Source organism: Lepisosteus oculatus, chromosome 14, assembly GCF_040954835.1.
Source record: "Lepisosteus oculatus isolate fLepOcu1 chromosome 14, fLepOcu1.hap2, whole genome shotgun sequence".
Lineage (NCBI taxonomy): Eukaryota > Metazoa > Chordata > Actinopteri > Semionotiformes > Lepisosteidae > Lepisosteus > Lepisosteus oculatus.
Genome location: NC_090709.1, coordinates 55,570,483 through 55,588,818, shown reverse-complemented (window position 1 = coordinate 55,588,818; position 18,336 = coordinate 55,570,483).

The following is an 18,336-nucleotide window of genomic DNA, read 5'->3' as shown; positions in this document are numbered from 1 at the left end:
ACGTCTGTGTCTATGTCCCTCACACCTGCAATAACAATATTCTTTCCAGGTTCCTTTCCTGGTTCTGTGCCTGCTAAGATCTGGACTGGACTGGACTGGACTGGACTGGACTGGACTGGAGCTGAGGGACACCAGACGACTGGACTGGAGCCTAGGGACACCAGACTGGACTGGACCGGAGCTGAGAGGCACTAGACTGGACTGGAGCTGAGGGACACCAGACTGTGCTGGACCGAAGCTGAGGGACCCCAGTCTGGACTGAAGCTGAGGGACCCCAGACTGTGCTGGACCGAAGCTGAGGGACTCCAGTCTGTGCTGGACTGAAGCTGAGAGACCCCAGACTGTGCTGGTCTGAAGCTGAGGGACCCCAGACTGGACTGCACTGGAGCTGAGGGACACCAGACTGGACTGGACTGGAGCTGAGGGGCCCCAGACTGCACTAGACTGGAGCTGAGAGGCCCCAGACTGGACTGGACCAAAGCTGAGGGACCTCAGGCTGTGCTGTACTGAAGCTGAGGGACCCCAGACTGTGCTGGACCGAAGCTGAGGGACCCCAGTCTGTGCTGGACCGAAGCTGAGGGACCCCAGACTGGACCGAAGCTGAGGGACCCCAGACTGTGCTGGACCGATGCTGAGGGACCCCAGTCTGGACCGAAGCTGAGGGACCCCAGACTGTGCTGGACCGATGCTGAGGGACCCCAGTCTGGACTGAAGCTGAGGGACCCCAGACTGCACTGGACTGAAGCTGAGGGACCCCAGTCTGTGCTGGACCGATGCTGAGGGACCCCAGTCTGGACTGAAGCTGAGGGACCCCAGACTGCACTGGACTGAAGCTGAGGGGTCCCAGACTGGACTGATGACCTTTTGTTAAGCATCAATACATTTTTTTAAAAAAATATCTGTTTAGCTTTTGGTTTTTTCCCTCCCCCCCCCTAAGATTGCTGCTGGGAGAGGTGTGAGTGGGGCCAGCAGGGGGCGCTCTCACCCTGCGGTCTGTGTGGGTCCTGATGCCCCAGTATAGTGACGGGGACACTGGACTGTAAACAGGCGCCGTCCTTCAGATGAGACGTCAAACCGAGGTCCTGACTCTCTGTGCTCATTAACAATCCCGGGGTGTTTCTGGAGAAGAGTAGGGGTGTTACCCCAGTGTCCTGGCCTGATTCCCCCCCTGGTCTTGACACATCATGGCCTCCTAATCACCCCCGTCTCTGAACTGGCTCCATCCCTCTGCTCTCCTCCCCACTGAGAGCTGCTGTGTGCTGAGCCGACTGGAGCATCATCCAGGTGGGGGCTGCACACTGGGGGGGCTGGAGGGGATCCCCCTGACCTGGGAAGAGCTCTGAGGGGAGAGTCCAGACTTATTAATTATTATTATTATTCGTGCTGCACTGGGCTTCAGTCCTGGCAGTGAGAGGGGGACTCTGTGATCAGTACAGATACTTATGACTGTATAATAATACACGATAGAAATGGAAAACAGGGTAGCGCTGTAGTCTCTTCGAAACGTTTTGAACTGTCAGAAGAAGTTTTCACAACCCGGACTCATGAAGGTACAGGTCTTCTTCCATCGTCTGTAGTAAGGTGAGAGGCCACCCCCTCGGGGCGCAGTATCCCCGATGCACCCCCCCGCACCACCACCCAAAACGACACACACTTCTTTGGCGATTGGGAGACCCCGGTTCGACCAGCCCCTGCGGTGGAGGAAACGACCCGCTGGAGAGAACACGCAGACTCCACACAGAAGGGTCACCTCGGCATTTATTCCAACAGCAAAACAACACCAGAGAGAAACGGTCTCCGAAAGAGAAGCGTACACCGGGAAAAACACGACGGGGTCATTACAAATGGGAATAGGAGTTCTTTTTTTCTTTTCCGGACGTCAGTTGTATCGTGTCCTGGTGATTTCTCCCGTTTCGAACGGAGTTTAATGTCGCGTTTCTACTTTATTAGAGAGAGGCACTGAACTTTGGGGAACGTGACATCCACCCAGTATTACTAGTACGTTGATAAATATAAATGTTCTTTTTCCCCCCGTATTATACCTCGCGAAATATAACGATGGCCAACTCCTTAAGTCGAAATTTAAACCCTTTTCACACTACAAGACTCCGGACGTTTCCTTTTTTGTCCTCTTTGGCCTCCAAAATAAAAAAAACTGGGATCCATCGTGGTGTTGCCAAATTAAAACGTCAACCACTTTTCGGGCTTTCGTGGTGTCCATGATGAAACCGTCATGGTTGTGTAAGGATACGTTACGTCACAGACCGGCGGCGCTCGGGCGTGAGGAGTGTCGTTACGTTTTTGAAATGGGCATGTCAGACAAGATCTCTGACAAGATCTCCGAAAAACCCAAACCTGTAAGATTCAATTTCAATTGAGTTTGTTTTATATAGCGCCTTTCACAACAAGAATGCCCCAAGGCCCCGAACAAAGGAGTTGTTCCACACCCCCGCCACCCTCTGTGTACAGTAGAGCCCCCTGTCCTGACTGGAGGAGCTCACCCAGCTGTGTCTGGAGAGAAGCCGGGGTATCGGCTTCAACCACAGGGCTGGGCGGCTTGGGCTTGTTCCCCACCTCCACCACCCTCTGTGTACAGTAGAGCCTCCTGTCCTGACTGGAGGAGCTCAGCCAGCTGTGTCTGGAGAGAAGCCAGGGTATCGGCTTCAACCACAGGTCTGGGCAGCTTGTTCCCCACCCCCACCCCCTTCTGTGTACAGTAGAGCCTCCTGTCCTGACTGGAGTGACAGTAGAGATGGGGTTCATGGGTTATCTGGAGGGGGACTTCGCTCCAACAAAACGCCCAGCCCTGCTGCTCCTACCTCGGACGGAAGACACTTTCCCCAGCTGCTCCATCGTCTTCTCCCTGCGGGAGACCGGCCGCCTGCCGGATCGGGGGGCGCTGTCGCCGGGGCGGGCCGCGGCCCCGACGTCGAGGGGCTCACGGGGGGGGGGCGCCCTGGTCGTCGTCGGCACCGGCGCCGCGTTCTCTGCCGCCGCCAGCACCGCCACCACCGGCGTCGGGCCGCGGGCCTCACCTGGAGGCAACACACCGGCTTCTTTTAACAGATCACCTCGGGAATCGGGAACAACGGAGCTGTGTGCAGCCGTCTGTACGGAGGGGTTCAGCGCGGGGGGGCTCCGGGCTCGGGTCTGGACCCGGGGGGGGACTGTCTGTGTGGAGTCTGCATGGTCTCCCTGTGTTCTCCGGGTCCAAAGACAGGCTTTTGGGCTAATTGGCTTCTGGGAAAACTGGCCCTGGTGTGTGTGTCCTGTGATGGACTGCTGTCCTGTCCAGGGTGTGTGAGTGAGTCTGTGTGTGTCCTGTGATGGACTGCTGTCCTGTCCAGGGTGTGTGTGTGTGTGTGTGTGTCCTGTGAGTAACTGGTGTCCTGTCCAGGGTGTGTGAGTGTGTGTGTGTCCTGTGATGGACTGGTGTCCTGTCCAGGATGTGTGAGTGAGTGTGTGTGTGTCCTGTGATGGACTGGTGTCCTGTCCAGGGTGTGTGAGTGTGTGTGTCTGTGTGTCCTGTGATAGACAGATGGTACCCAGCCTGGACACCCATGAGACACTGGCTTCCTCAGAAGACTCTCACGGAGGGCACACTGTCCCTAACCCGGGTCCAGAAGAAACTACAGTGATCTATAATTCCTGCGCCTCGGAAGGGGTTATGACGTCTATGTCCGGCGCCCGCGCCCGCGGACCGGCGGTTCGGCGTCGCGCTCCGCAGCTCGAGCTTCGGTGCGAGGCAGGGCGGGAGGGAGTCGATGTGGCCTCGGCGCCATCTTTGCTGGTGAGTCAATTGTGACCGTTGCGGTACAATAAACCATCAATAAACCTTTTCCTACTCCGACCAGTATTTCTGTCGCGGCCCACGTCCCCTACAATCGACAAACTATAAAAAAACAGTAGCCCTTCGCAACATTACACGCCATTTTATTTTAAACGTCCGTTAGATACGCAGGTGGCTCGATAGCTGTCTTAACCTCGCCGGCGTCTTTATACCGGCAAGTGAATTTTATTTGGGGTCCCTCAGAATTGTGACAGAAATGTCAGTAAACCACAATAAAAAATGGTGAATGGATTTTATGAGTAAGCGTGTAGCAACTAACGTAAGGAAAAAAAAGTTGTCTTTCCCTACGAAGACGTTTTGGTACAGGACTTTCTTTAAATATCAGTTGGGCATAGCGTTTTACAAAAAGTTGATGATGATCTTGGAGAGAATTGCAAAGGAAAATTGAGATAACTACCAAAACATTACGTGTGAAACGACAGGACAGAACTTTGAACCCACAAAGAAACAAAGGTATGAAATATTGCCTCGTCATGGGGGGTTGATAATTGTAATAAGTGTTCCTAATTTTCGTAAAGAAATGTATTTTATGGGAGTCACACGTGAGATTTAGTGTATATACGTTTCATATTGTGCATATATACGGGGTTAAAAAGTGGAATGAGTATGATTATAAACTTGTGTGTCCTATAATCAGATAATTTTTGAACAAGCTTTGATTAGACAGGTGAAAAACAACATCAGATCCTTGTTTTTAATATATTCTCACGTCTGAATATCAGCTTCTGCCCTCTGGCCAACATTTCAGGGCTCCCAGATGTAGATCCCAAATTGAAACAAATATTCATTTGTTACCCTTATTAAAACAGTTAATAGAAGTGAGTGACCAGGGTAAATAAAGGTGGGTCAGTGTAAACTGTTTTTTCTGGACCAGACTTCGTCATGTGTGATACGTCATGACTTCTTATATTAAGTTTTATCTTTATATTTAGTTATACATGTGTAATAGATGCGATATGTGTCCATTAAAAGGTTTCTCCAGGGGAAAATCAAGTTGGTTTTAAAACCGTGTTTCCTTTTTAGGGTACGTTTGCATTCCAAGTGTGGGGTTTTTGCCTTTTTATCATATTTCGGATGTGAATCTGTGGTATTTTTGCCGAGACAAGTTGCCTTTCTTATACGCAGAGGGATCTGCTCATGAGATGTCCGCTCGGTCCATTTCTGAGCTCAGTATAAGGTGTAGAAAGCATGACTGTCATCATAACCCGCCTCTCACCCTGGCCCGAGCCAGAAGCACGCCCCCTAGTGCAGGGTTAGAGGTGTGGAATAATGTTGTGACTATTGCTTCATCAATAACATGCTGATTGCATGTTTCTAGATGGATATAACAGAGATCTCAACTACTGAGGGGCTTTATTAATAATTGTTTACACTTATATAGCGCTTTTCTGGACACTCCACTCAAAGCGCTGCACAGGGAATGGGGAATCCCACTACCGCCACCAATGTACAGCCCCCACCTGGATGATGCGACGGCAGCCATAGTGCGCCAGAACGCTCCCCACACACCAGCTCTCAGTGGGGAGAAGAGCAGAGGGATGAAGCCAGTTCGGAGAGGGGGGTTATTAGGAGGCCATGATTGGTAAGGGCCAATGGGAAATTTGTCCAGTACGCCTGGGTTACACCCCTACTCTTTTCGAGAGACGCCCTGGGATTTTTAATGACCACAGAGAGTCAGGACCTCGGTTTTACGTCTCATCCGAAGGATGGCGCCTGTTTACAGTATGGTGTCCCCTGTCACTATACTGGGGTATCAGACCGCAGGGTGAGCGCCCCCCTGCTGTCCCACTAACACCTCTTCCACCTCTTATTAGCCAGTGAAAAATGGTAGCTTGCTCAGAGACACCGCAGGAAGACAGGAGTTTGTGATGAAAGTTCGAGAGGGATGGCCACACCCTAGTTCGGTCAGACTCGGCTGTCGATATTTTAGCAATCACTCCTGACTCCTCTCCTGAAACACTGTCAATACTGCACGTGATCCCCCTCTCTCCCACGCGTCCCTCTCCCACCCCGTCTCCACCTGTGTAGCTGCCCCCCCTGGTCACTCCTCCTCGCTGTGCAGGGGGGGTCCCAGCCTCCTCGTCCTCTGGCCAGGAGCCCTCAGCCAAGCGGGTTCAGCCAGATCATCACTCCATGATCCTTTCAGTATGCTAAATTCCTGGTGTTGTTTTTTTTCTCCCCAGAAAACTGACTGTCCGCCCCACCTCTGCGCTAAGTGGACGATGAAGTCAGGTTCCAGTGTGCCTGGTGTTTACAGGTAATACTTCAGACTGGTCGGCCTCACCTCAGGGTGTCTGGGCGTTTGATATTATACAGTTGCAATGCTGAGGCCTGTGACTGTGATGCTGTAAGGCTACAGGAGTCTCTCTGGAGATCCTGAGTGATTTCCGGCGTTCGTGTGGAAACACAGCCCCACCCTCCCGCAGTGTCCAGTCCGCAGAATTTCCTGGAGACGTGGTCTCGCCGATGGGCGACCCCGCCAGCGAGAGACTAGCTGAGGCAGGATGTTCTGTACGGTTCAGTTAATTAGATGCGCACAGATGTTGAGCTCATCGTCCTTTTAATTGTGCCATCTATGCTAACTGTAGCAGAGATCGAACTATCAAGGTGACAGATCAATAATTTTAAATTAAATAGATGCATGATATTGCTAGCGCTGATGCAAGAGGCAAGTCAGAGGAACTGAACACAGAATGGATAGGAGTCGCAGTGAGTGAGAGAGGAATGAGCTAAATTATTTAAGAGGATTAAAACACTGAAGAACAGGAGACACAGTGAGAGAGAGGAGATCACAGGAAATACCTCAGTAACAAACATACTTACACACAGGACAGGAGACACAGTGAGAGAGAGAGGCTATCACAGAGAATCCCTCAGTAACAAACACACAGGACAGGAGACACAGCGAGAGAGAGGAGATCACAGAGAATCCCTCAGTAACAAACCCACAGGACAGGAGACACAGCGAGAGAGAGGAGATCACAGAGAATCCCTCAGTAACAAACCCACAGGACAGGAGACACAGCGAGAGAGAGGAAATCACAGGAAATACCTCAGTTTTAAGTGCAGACAACCGGACAGGAGACAGAGTGAGGAAGAGTAAATGAAACACAGTAGGATTGATAGGAGACGGGTTATGAAGAGATGGGACACACAGAGATGGAGAGAAGGGAGGCGACAGTTGAACTCGCTGGCTGAGTTAATTGACGCTGCTGTTTCTTTGGCAGATGAAGTCGGGGTCCAGAGTTTCGCTGACGTGGCAGAACCGTCCCAGCTCGGTCTCCTCCCATTCCTGCAGGTCAGTGCCCCTTCAGTCAGACCCTGTGTTCGGGGAGACACACAGGGAAGTCGCACACTGTGACAAAAGGCTCCAGAGACATCGCTGAACCACAGAATAGCTCCTGAGCATTTGTGCACCTTTTGGAATTCTTCACGTATAGTGAAAGGTGAAAATAAAACCAAGAATGGGTGACGCGTCTTTACACAGAGGCGGGTGGGGAACAAGCTGCCCAGCCTTGTTGTTGATGCCGATACCCTGGCTTCTCTGCAGATACAGGAGGATGAAATCATGGGTCCAATTAATCACTAACTACCAGACAGGCTTGAAAAACCGAATGGCGTTCTCTCGTTTTTAACCTTTCTTCAGTTCTTAGAAAACCTGCACGCAGAAAAAAAATAATTTGCATTTTTTTACAACTTCCAACGGTCAGGTCTGTGGGTATTTAATTCTGACTAGAATGTGTATTGTTCAAAATCTTTTGTTCACTATCAGTGTTGTTGTTTTTAGTGTCATTCTCATTACTCCTGTGGGTTTTATACTGTGGTAAAGAGTTAAAAAAGTCCTCATTTTGTGCTGCTCTCAGTTTGTTGACGGTGGTGTACTCCACATCACTGTTGGGTAGTGTGATGTCTGTAGAGAACAGGATACGGGTCAATACTTATGTTAACTTATACTATACAGGATAAGACTTACATTAACACCATACTGAACAACAGGGCTCACTGTTCACTCTCGTATTGACACTGTACAGACAACAGGACTCACTGTTCACAGGCGTATTGACACTGTACAGACGACAGGACTCACTGTTCACGGTTGTATTCACGCTGTACACAACAGCAGGACTCACTATTATTACAAATGTTCACACTTGTGTTAAAACTGGACAGAGCAGCAAGAAGTTATCATGATGTTTTATTTCTGCTAGTTTAATAGATAGAAGTAAAAGATCCTCACTTTGTGCGGCTCGGGGTTTGTTGACTGTGGAGTATTCAACAGCAGTATCTGTCTGTTTTAATTCTGCAAAGAATAAAACACGTGTTCTCACCCGTTAAACTGTGCAGAGCAAGAAGGAATTCAATGAGTTAACACTGTACAGAACCGGACTCACTGTCCACACTCGTATTGACACTGTACTGAACAACAGGACTCACTGTTCACACTCATATTGATACTTTTTTGATCAACAGGACTCACCGTTCACACTCGTATTGACACTGTGCTGAACAACAGGACTCATTGTTCACACTCGTATTGACACTGTACAGATAAGAGGACTCACCGTTCACACTTTTATTGATACTTTATTGATCAACAGGACTCACTGTTCACACTCGTGTCGACACTGTTCGCACTCGCATTGACACTGTACTGACCAACAGGACTCTATCGACACCGTTCACACTCGAATCGACGCTGCTCACACTTGTGTCAACACTTGACACTCGTATCCAGTAATGATTGCCCAACCCACCACTTAGCAGAGCTCCCGGTGGTGGGGCTGTGGTCCAGGGGCTCTGCCCCGACTTCACCTCGCACTGACCTAGCAAGCCCGCGCATTTCGACATTTCGACTGTGGTCTTTTCCGGCTTCATGCGCCCGAAGGAGGCTCCGCGGCCGAAACGCCGCGTCTCTTTTCCTGTCCTTCCAGCGCAGGGATAAACCTTGACCTGCTCTGCTGCGGGTGAAGACAAAGTCGGCATCGCTGGTTTTTTTAAAAAAACCCGCAGAGGCACTTCATACTTCTGACGACGATGGAAGGGGAATATTTACGAGTCCTGTTCTAAAAGGTCTTCGGATCTCACCGTGACCGGCTGGGAGTGGGGTTTGCGCCAGGCAGTAGTTGGAGTCCGTTTTCTCCAGGCGTTCTGAAACAACCCAAAACACAGGATGAGAGACCGCAGTTGTGAAATGAGTTGAAAGCCGATCGTGGGCCGCCCGTTTGCTAACTGAACCAGGCTTGCTCAGGCCGGATCCATTAAAACCCACAAACTTCATGAATACAGGCGACCAGCTTTGACTTTGCTGGACCTTTTATTGACCATCATATCGGACTGCTCCAGTGAGAACTCTGCATTACAGATCTCTCAAGGTCAAACTCACAGAAGAGCCACAGACAGACAGAGACCGGATCAGAGACACAGGGGAGAGTCAGGACGGTGAAGGAGTCCTCATGGAGGAGATCAGATACAGATGCAGCCATTCAAAATGCGCGGTAAAAACCCGCGGTACAGTAACCTACCCACAAGCCACCGCGGGGCACCGGAGGGCACCGCAGGGCAAGTGATTGGCTGGCCAAAATGACCGACAGGGGCACTCGTGGTGCATTGGTTGGTAGTGCAAAGATTTAATCATTTAATGTCTTTACTGTGCACATTTTAATCCGCTTAGTTTTGAATATTTATATGGATTTTACCAGTAAAGGGAAATTTTAGTAGCTGAGCATAAAAAGAAGAGGAGCATAACGCATCTGAAGGTCATAAACGATATTAATTTGGCCTCTCTTTCTGTCCCCTGCTCCCGCCTCTCACTCCTCCTCCCTCTCAACCTTTGTTCTCCCGCTACTTTACCTTTGCCTACTGCCCTGTCTCTCTCACACCTGAAGAAGGCTCCACGGCCGAAACGTTGTGTTCTCTTTCTTCTTTTTTTCAGCATGGAATAAACCTATTACTTGTTCCGATATTAATTTAGGAACATAAACATTACTGTATGTATGTAAACTGTAATGTGTATGGCTGGTCTTGGTAGTTTAAAGAAAAAATACACACCAGTCTTCCATTTCTCCCTAAACATTTTAAGCATGAAAGTTTTATGAAACGGTACCCAAATATGCGATTGCTGTATAGAATGAATTTTAATTAAAAAAAATTATTGAACACGAACATTAAGCTGTTTACATCTTCCGCCTGAGAACAGTCACCCGTTGCTACCCAACGCAGAAACACAGCCACTAACTAGCAAAGACAGGACATTAGCTACCCAATATGATAAAGAAATAAATGATTATTTTGTTTATTTCTTTTGCACATTTATTTGAACATTTCCATCGATTGTACAAGCGCTTGGAAACTGTCCAATCCCTAGTTCATCAAGCATTTACCGGTCTGGCGCCGGTCTGTGTCTTCCAGGATATAATGCCAGCGAACTCTTGTTTTTATGTCCACTATAACAGACAATCTCCTTTGCTTTTAACCGAGCGTTTAATAATTTCCTAAAATGAAAATGATTTACTTTATTTCCCTCACGGGATCAATAAAAGTATCTATCATCTGTCTAAACTATGGGACAGAATTCTGGGGTCTCCCCATACCAGAGATTATGGTAGGGCTTCAGAATGGTGATTGGCTGACACCATCTGACACCCCTCTGATTGGAGAAAAAAGACGTGCTGGTTTGCTATACATACTGTACCAGGAAGAGGATTTCTTTCTATTCAAAACGTGTATTTTAAAAGTTTAAGAAGTAAAAACCTTACAGCGTACACAGATTTCTAAACTGATCAGGATTGTTATCTTTGTCTTATGCATAATAATGTTCACCGCTCTGTCCAGCAAATTAATAATAAACTTTATTTTATATAGCGTTTTAAACGAATAAGTAATTAGATTGCTCATAAACCTAGTCACTTGCTTTTTCTTTTTATTTAGGCTCAGATTTCAACTATAGATCGTATTATTAATAACCATAATAACAACCAACCAACAAAAACAACCATATAAACATAATACCAACCAAAAACATAGATAACAACCACAATACAAAATCAAATAATCAAACCATTTTACTCTCGCAGTCCTCCAATTATCATAATCCCGCCCCTTATGCAAAACCAAACCTTCCTCCCATCCCAGTTTATCCTGTTTCTCATAAACAAAATCCACCTCAATTTTCAACATAAAGCATTACACAAAATCAATACCTCAACACTCCATACTCAACAACGATAATTCACAAACAGCCAGAACATGTAACTACACATTCCCAAACAGACCTAATTTCCATAGCCCCGCCCCTTATGCAGAACCAACATCCCTCCCCTGTTCTCTCTCTCCCCTGGCGGTTGTAATTGTTTTTATTTTCAAATAAATCTTAGCAAAGTCATGTATTTTAAAAATCTTAAGATTTTTATATTTATGTCTTTATTTAGTGGTTTCATTAGTGACAAAGGCTAAACTTTCTTGGAAAAATGTCTTTTATGTAAACCATGTTTGCTATTAATTCATTCAGGGCTAAAATATGTTCATTGTCTTCTAATGAAAGAAGGGTTCCTTTCGCCGTAGTCGGGAGCCTAGCCTTTAACTAGTAAGTACTGTACTTACTGGGTTTTTGAGGGGGGGGAGGTGTCTTTCGCTGGAAATCTCGCCTCCTACCCGTGAAACCGGTTCAATTCGTCACAGCCAGCACTCCTGCAGAGAGTTGGGTTGTACTTGCAGTGTATACAGTACACACGTTATGCTCTTCGTTAATGTCTGTGAAGTTTTATTTAATCTCTGAGCCATACTGATTCTTCTGGAAGCCAGTTTCCGCCAGGGAGTAAAAAAAAAACACACTATGGTATTCTCTCCAATGCAGTGCAGTTAAAAACATACCTCTGATGCTGCTCCTTAATGAATATCGTTTATGACCATCAGAAGCTTTATGCTCCTTTTCTTTTTTCCAGTGGATTGAACAGGGAGAGGCATTTCATGATGTACTTTTCACTGATGAAACAACAGTGGCTGTGGAACAGTTTTCAACCAAGTCGTTTTATAAAAAGGGGAGATATGTACACGTTACTGAAGCTAAAAGTTTAGCCTTTGTCACTAATGTAACCACTAAATAAAGACATATAGAAATCCCTACGTTACAGACTGTATATGGCTGGTATTGGTAGTTTAAAGAAAAAATACACACCAGTATTCCACTTTCTCCCTAAACATTTTAAGCATCAGAGTCTTACATGTGGTTATTTCGGAAACGTTTGTACGTGCTCCTTCTGACCATGTTACTGTTTACTGTTACTGACCATATTAAGTTTAAGTGCCTGTGGGCACTTTTCCTGTCCGTGGGGGGTGGACCGTCTTTCATTAGAAGGTTAGTCTGTTCTACTCTGAGAATGTAGAGGGGGTGGAAAGTGCCCGCGGTCATTTAATTAGTATTAAAATTCACACTGATTCCCTTGCGAAGATACGGACATAGGAATATTCGTGCGTGGTCAAAAAATGGCATAAAAACGACAAAGTGAAGGCTGTGAAAACATTCACAATGTACTTTATACACAAAGCAAATATACCCCCCCCCCTCTCAATTCAATTCAAGCTGCTTTATTAGCATGACAGATGGGTACAATCAGTGTTGGGTATTTACTTTGCTTTGAGATGCCACTTTTAAAGGTGATATATAAAATCAAGGCTTTAACTTGCTTTAACTCCGCAAGTCTGAGTTCTTGTGTCTGTCCTTTCCGAACCCGAAAGTATTACAATATGTATCTTTATAGCAGGTGGTGTACAGCTTTTTAGTATAGATTACACTTTTCTAAAATGTATTTAAAAAATAAAAACGATTACAATCTAATCTTTCCACGTTTGATCCCAAAATAAATCTAAACGGGGAGAAAGCTATGCTGAAAGTTTATTAAGATACTTAGAAGACAAAGATATCAATTTATGTTGCATTTGTCTGATTGTGAATCAAAAAACACATATATTTAAACCCGCATTTGCGATTTAAATCAAAACGTTATTTAAATCAATATAAATGTTTATATTGTAACGCCTAGGTGACTATTCATTGTTATTAAAATGACTTAAATTCGATCATGTTGTGATATTTAGAAATATAAATTTGTTTGGTGCGAGTGAGGTTTTATTTAATCTCTGACTCAGTGATGGCCTGGCATGGTGAGGTGCGCTGGCAGCTATGTGGTGTTACGCAGTGGTGGCCTGACACGGTGAGGTGCCCTGGCAGCTGTATGATGCAGTGGTGGCCTGGCACGGTGAGGTGCGCTTGCAGCTATGTGACGCAGTGGTGGCCTGGCACAGTGAGGTGCGCTGGCAGCTGTGTGATGCAGTGGTGGTCGGGTATGTAGAGGTGAACTGGCAGCTGTGTGTTGTGACGCAGTGGTGGCCTGGCACGGTGAGGTGCGCTGGCAGCTATGTGATGCAGTGGTGGCCTGGCACGGTGAGGTGCGCTGGCATATAATGAATATATTCATGTGCATCCAACACACAGTTCAACGCTAGCAACTTCACAAAATCTAAAATATGAGCTCTACTTGCCACTTACAATACAACAGTACCAGCTAACTTTAGTAGTGACATTTTCATGGATCTTTTTAACAATAAAATTTACAACATCAGACTTCAGACACAATTAAACAGGCCTCAAAAAAGTCTGGTACAAACATTTTCAGCATGGTGAAACATGGTGAACATTTCCACCACTGCGTCACACCACACAGCTGCCAGCGCACCTCACCGTGCCAGGCCACCACAGTGTCACACCACACAGCTGCCAGCGCACCTCACCGTACCAGGCCACCACTGCGTCACAACACACAGCTGCTAGTGCACCTCTACATACCCGACCACCACTGCATCACACAGCTGCCAGCGCACCTCACCGTGCCATGCCACCAGCTGCGTCAAACCACACAGCTGCCAGCGCACCTCAGCGTGCCAGGCCACCACTGCATCACACAGCTGCAAGCGCACTTCACCATGCCAGGCCACCACAGCGTCACACCACACAGCTGCCAGCGCACCTCACCGTAACGGGCCACCACTGCGTCACACCACACAGCTGCCAGCGCACTTCACCGTGCCAGGCCACCACTGCGTCACACCACACAGCTGCCAGCGCACTTCACCGTGCCAGGCCACCACTGCGTCACACCACACAGCTGCCAGCGCACCTCACCGTGCCAGGCCACCACTGCGTCACACCACACAGCTGCCAGCGCACCTCACCGTGCCAGGCCACCACTGCGTCACAACACACAGCTGCCAGTGCACCTCTACATACCCGACCACCACTGCATCACACAGCTGCCAGCGCACCTCACCGTGCCAGGCCACCACTGCGTCACATAGCTGCAAGCGCACCTCACTGTGCCAGGCCACCACTGCATCATACAGCTGCCAGGGCACCTCACCGTGTCAGGCCACCACTGCGTCACACATATTTCAGCGCCATATATTTCATGGATATTATGGAATATAATGGATGGATATCTTAGTTAACTTTCTAGTTCACAGGTTTGCATGCATAATTTAATTTTGAAAGCCACTGAGACATCAGGTACTACTGTTGTATTTATGAAAAAGAAACAAAACAAAAAACATACTAACAACTGTGCCATCCTACTCCTTAGTTAATACATTTTATTATTCATAAACAGTTAACATTGTTAGCAAAATATTTTGAATTATATTTAACCCTATTTTTTTTTAGTTTTGAACTTAACTTATTATATGATAGTCAGACTTAATGTATATTTGAACAATGAAAATATATTTTTACAAGATTTTACATTAAGCACTTAAAATTAATATGGTTAATAATAGTAAACTGTAACATGCTGTAACAAGATCGGTTAAACTGCGAAGAAAATGCTTTCAGAGAAAATGTTTCAGGTGTGAAGAACATAGATCTCCAATGCAATTTCAACCAAACCTGTTCCCACACACCCTGCCCCCACTACCATTAGAATATACACAAACATTTTAGCGTTTCATTCTGAGCAGAAGACCCTCACACCTGAAGAGTGCTGGCTGTGACGAATTAAACCGGTTTTACAGGTTTCAATCACAGACCATGTGACATGGGACTCAGTAAACTACAGTAACACCGTATTTGATAACGCTATAAAAACGCTATAAAATAATGTGACTTAGCACAGAACAAGTTTACAGCACAGTACAAAAATAAATGCTGACCATGACTTTAGAAGCATAAATTGCCTTACACTCAATTTAAACACAAGCTGTCTTTAGCCCTCTAAGCTGGTTCATACAGAAATGTAGAGATCCAGGCTCAGAACACACAGCTTCATTAGCGAATACATATGCAGGACAACTAGAGAAGACGTTTTACAGAGGATGGATTTTTAGAAACATCCCATCAGACATCCCATCATATTCACAACGTGAAATCTAGAAAATAATATTACGTAACCAAAATCCGCAATATGGAAACAGAACCTGTGTAATTGTTGATAGATGATGTACTCGTAACATTTTTTCAAGACGAACTACAACATTTAAAAAATGACTTGTATGTACTTGATATCTCTAATCAATCCACGGGTCCCAGCACAAAACGAAACTAAAACGCATACCGTTTCGCGGTTCTTATTAGTTGCTCAAAAGTAATTTGACCGTATGAAATGCATAATATAAACCTAGAAACATATACGTGAGCAGTACTTAAGCACTGTAGTATCGGTGTTAAGACATACCTCTCAAATACTGTAAATCAAGTTAAAAATATCTCAAGACCGATTCTGCTCATAATGAAACCATGTGTCGTGTATGTTTTCTTTAAAGTACCGAGACCAGCCATATACTGTATGTTTATGTTCCAAAATTAATACCGTTTATGGCCTTCACACGCGTTACAGTATGCTCCTATTTTTTTATGCTCAGCTACTAAGATTTCCCTTCAGTGGTAAAATTAGATATGAATATTCAATACTTAAACGGGCAAAGTTAAGACATTAAATATACATATACATACTGTATACAGTACAGTTTGCATACGGTAATATGTTTATGTTATGCGATTAAAAAATAAATAAATAAAAATGAAAAGTCCAGCACCAGCTGGATTCAAACACACAACCTGCCAGTTGGTAGTCACGCACATAGACCAGTAGGCTACAAGACAGCTCGCATGAACAGGCAGGGGAAACAGCCCTACACAGCCCTGCCGCAGTACACGGATATAATCATACCGTTATTAAATTCTTGAGATACGCGATTCCATATTATATTCCCTTTTAATCAAATTCTAAAAGTATGCTTGTTGACTCCGGTATCACGTTAGTTAAAGACTTCGAAGCTTACAATGTTTAGGGAGAAATGGATTACTGGTGTGTATTTTTTTCTTTAAAGTGCCGATTCCTGGAACACCCCTCTGAAGTGGTTCCATAAGAAAAGAAAGCGTTGATAAATACAAGTGTCTTTTAATACACTCTTTGCTGTGCTCTTGAGGATCCTTGTGATATTTTAAGCTCTAGTTGAATGATAGGTGTCGCATTTTAAATCATTTTCGTAGTTAGAAATTATGAAACGCCCTGTTAAAAGCAAGGAAGGTTTTATGCCCGTTGAAGTAAAACAAAATGCCTGACAAAGTATGGCTTGGACAGATTCCAAGTGCTTGTACAAATGTGCTAAAGAAATTATACTTTGAGTTTACAGCTTGTCCAAAGTCATCCATTATTAATACTATTAGTAATATCTTCAGTAAAGGCTTTGATGCATAAATATTTCTGATAAAGGTAGGTTGTGTACTTTTGTCCAACTGAGCAATCTAGCTTTCATAAAATATACCAACATTTTAATGACTGATGATTAACATGCTGTAATACACAGTTCAAAATTAAAGGCTCAAATGCTGTACATGAGAGGTTAAGCTCCCCCTGGCGGTTTTACAAGGTGACGCCGGATAGTTAGTCACGTGACACACGTGAACCGCGTGATACCCCGGTGGGCGTGTCGCGGTATGCCGCGAAATACCTCACCCATTTTGAATGGCTGCATCTGTACACTGATACCTAGTGTTCTCGGTGCACTCCCAGTGTTCAGAGGATACCCAGTGTTCCCAGTGCACACCCAGTGTTCAGAGGATACCCAGTGTTCCCAGTGCACACCTAGTGTTCAGAGGATACCCAGTGTTCACAGTGCACACCCAGTGTTCAGAGGATACCCAGTGTTCCCAGTGCACACCTAGTGTTCAGAGGATACCCAGTGTTCCCAGTGCACGCCCAGTGTTCAGAGGATGCCTAGTGTTCCCAGTGTTTGAGTTCTGCTTCTCCGGTGTTTCCTCTAAAGCAGCTTTCCTCCCCCGGAAATGCAGTCGGCCTTTCTTACCCAGAGGGGAAAGCAGTCCTTCTCTGATCTAGGGTGTTTTTTTTTGTCTGTCTTCTATATCTGTTACCTTGTTTAACAATCGCTAGCTACCGTCATTAGCCATTTTTAATAATGGTCGTACTTTCGCGTCATTGCAGCTTGCACAGGCCCTGCTTCCTGTCGAAGAGGACATCTTGAGCAAGAGTTTGACCTGCCCAGTGTAGACTTCAGAAACCCTTAATAGGTCTCCACCAACCTGTCCTGCGTTTTTCTGAAGGAAATACAAATGTAATGTAATATGAGCGTTATGTAACACAAGCATGATGTAGTATTGTGAGTATCACTTAGGGATAATTGTGTCTGGGCTCTGCCCACGACATCAGGGCACAACAAAGGCATCCCTTCTGTCCCCTTTAACCAATGTGCAAACAACGTATCTTTTATTCCTCATTTATGTAGAGGCTGGAGATCCTTAATGAAGTTATATACTTTTTCACCTGAACAATCAGTGCAACATGCATCACAATCTGAGAGAGAAACAGAGTTTGATGACGCCCTGCACAGCCATCCTGTCTACTTCAGCCCCCGCTGTCCCCTTTAAACAGCATATAATTTATTTTTAATTCATATAGAGGTCGGAGACCCTTAATGAAGTTATATACTTTCTCACCTGAACAATTAGCGCTGTTTTTATTAAAGTCTGAAAGAGAAACAGAGTTTGATTAGGTACAGCAAAGCCATCCTGGCCCAGTGTTCCCTAGTGCCTAGTGTTCAGTGGATACCCAGTGTTCCCAGTGCACGCCCAGTGTTCAGAGGATACCCAGTGTTCCCAGTGCACACCCTTGAAGTGGTGTTCCAGCCATACTCACTGTGACTTGTGGGAGCAGGAGTGGTGGTGCTGGATGTTGTTAAGTCTGGCAATGAATGAAAGACGTTAGTTCAGCACCAGCTCCAGAAACCAGTGGGAGAGCTGACTTTGGTTTTGCAGGGAGAGCTTTTAAAAAATCATTTGACAGCCCAGACTGATTAATTGATCATTGACTAACTCAACTAACTTGTTCATTAACTAACTCGATTTTTGACTGATCTAATTGCTTGCTGGGTTGTCAGAGGGTTGGCTGATCTGACAGATCGATTCACTGATTTATCCCAGGCAG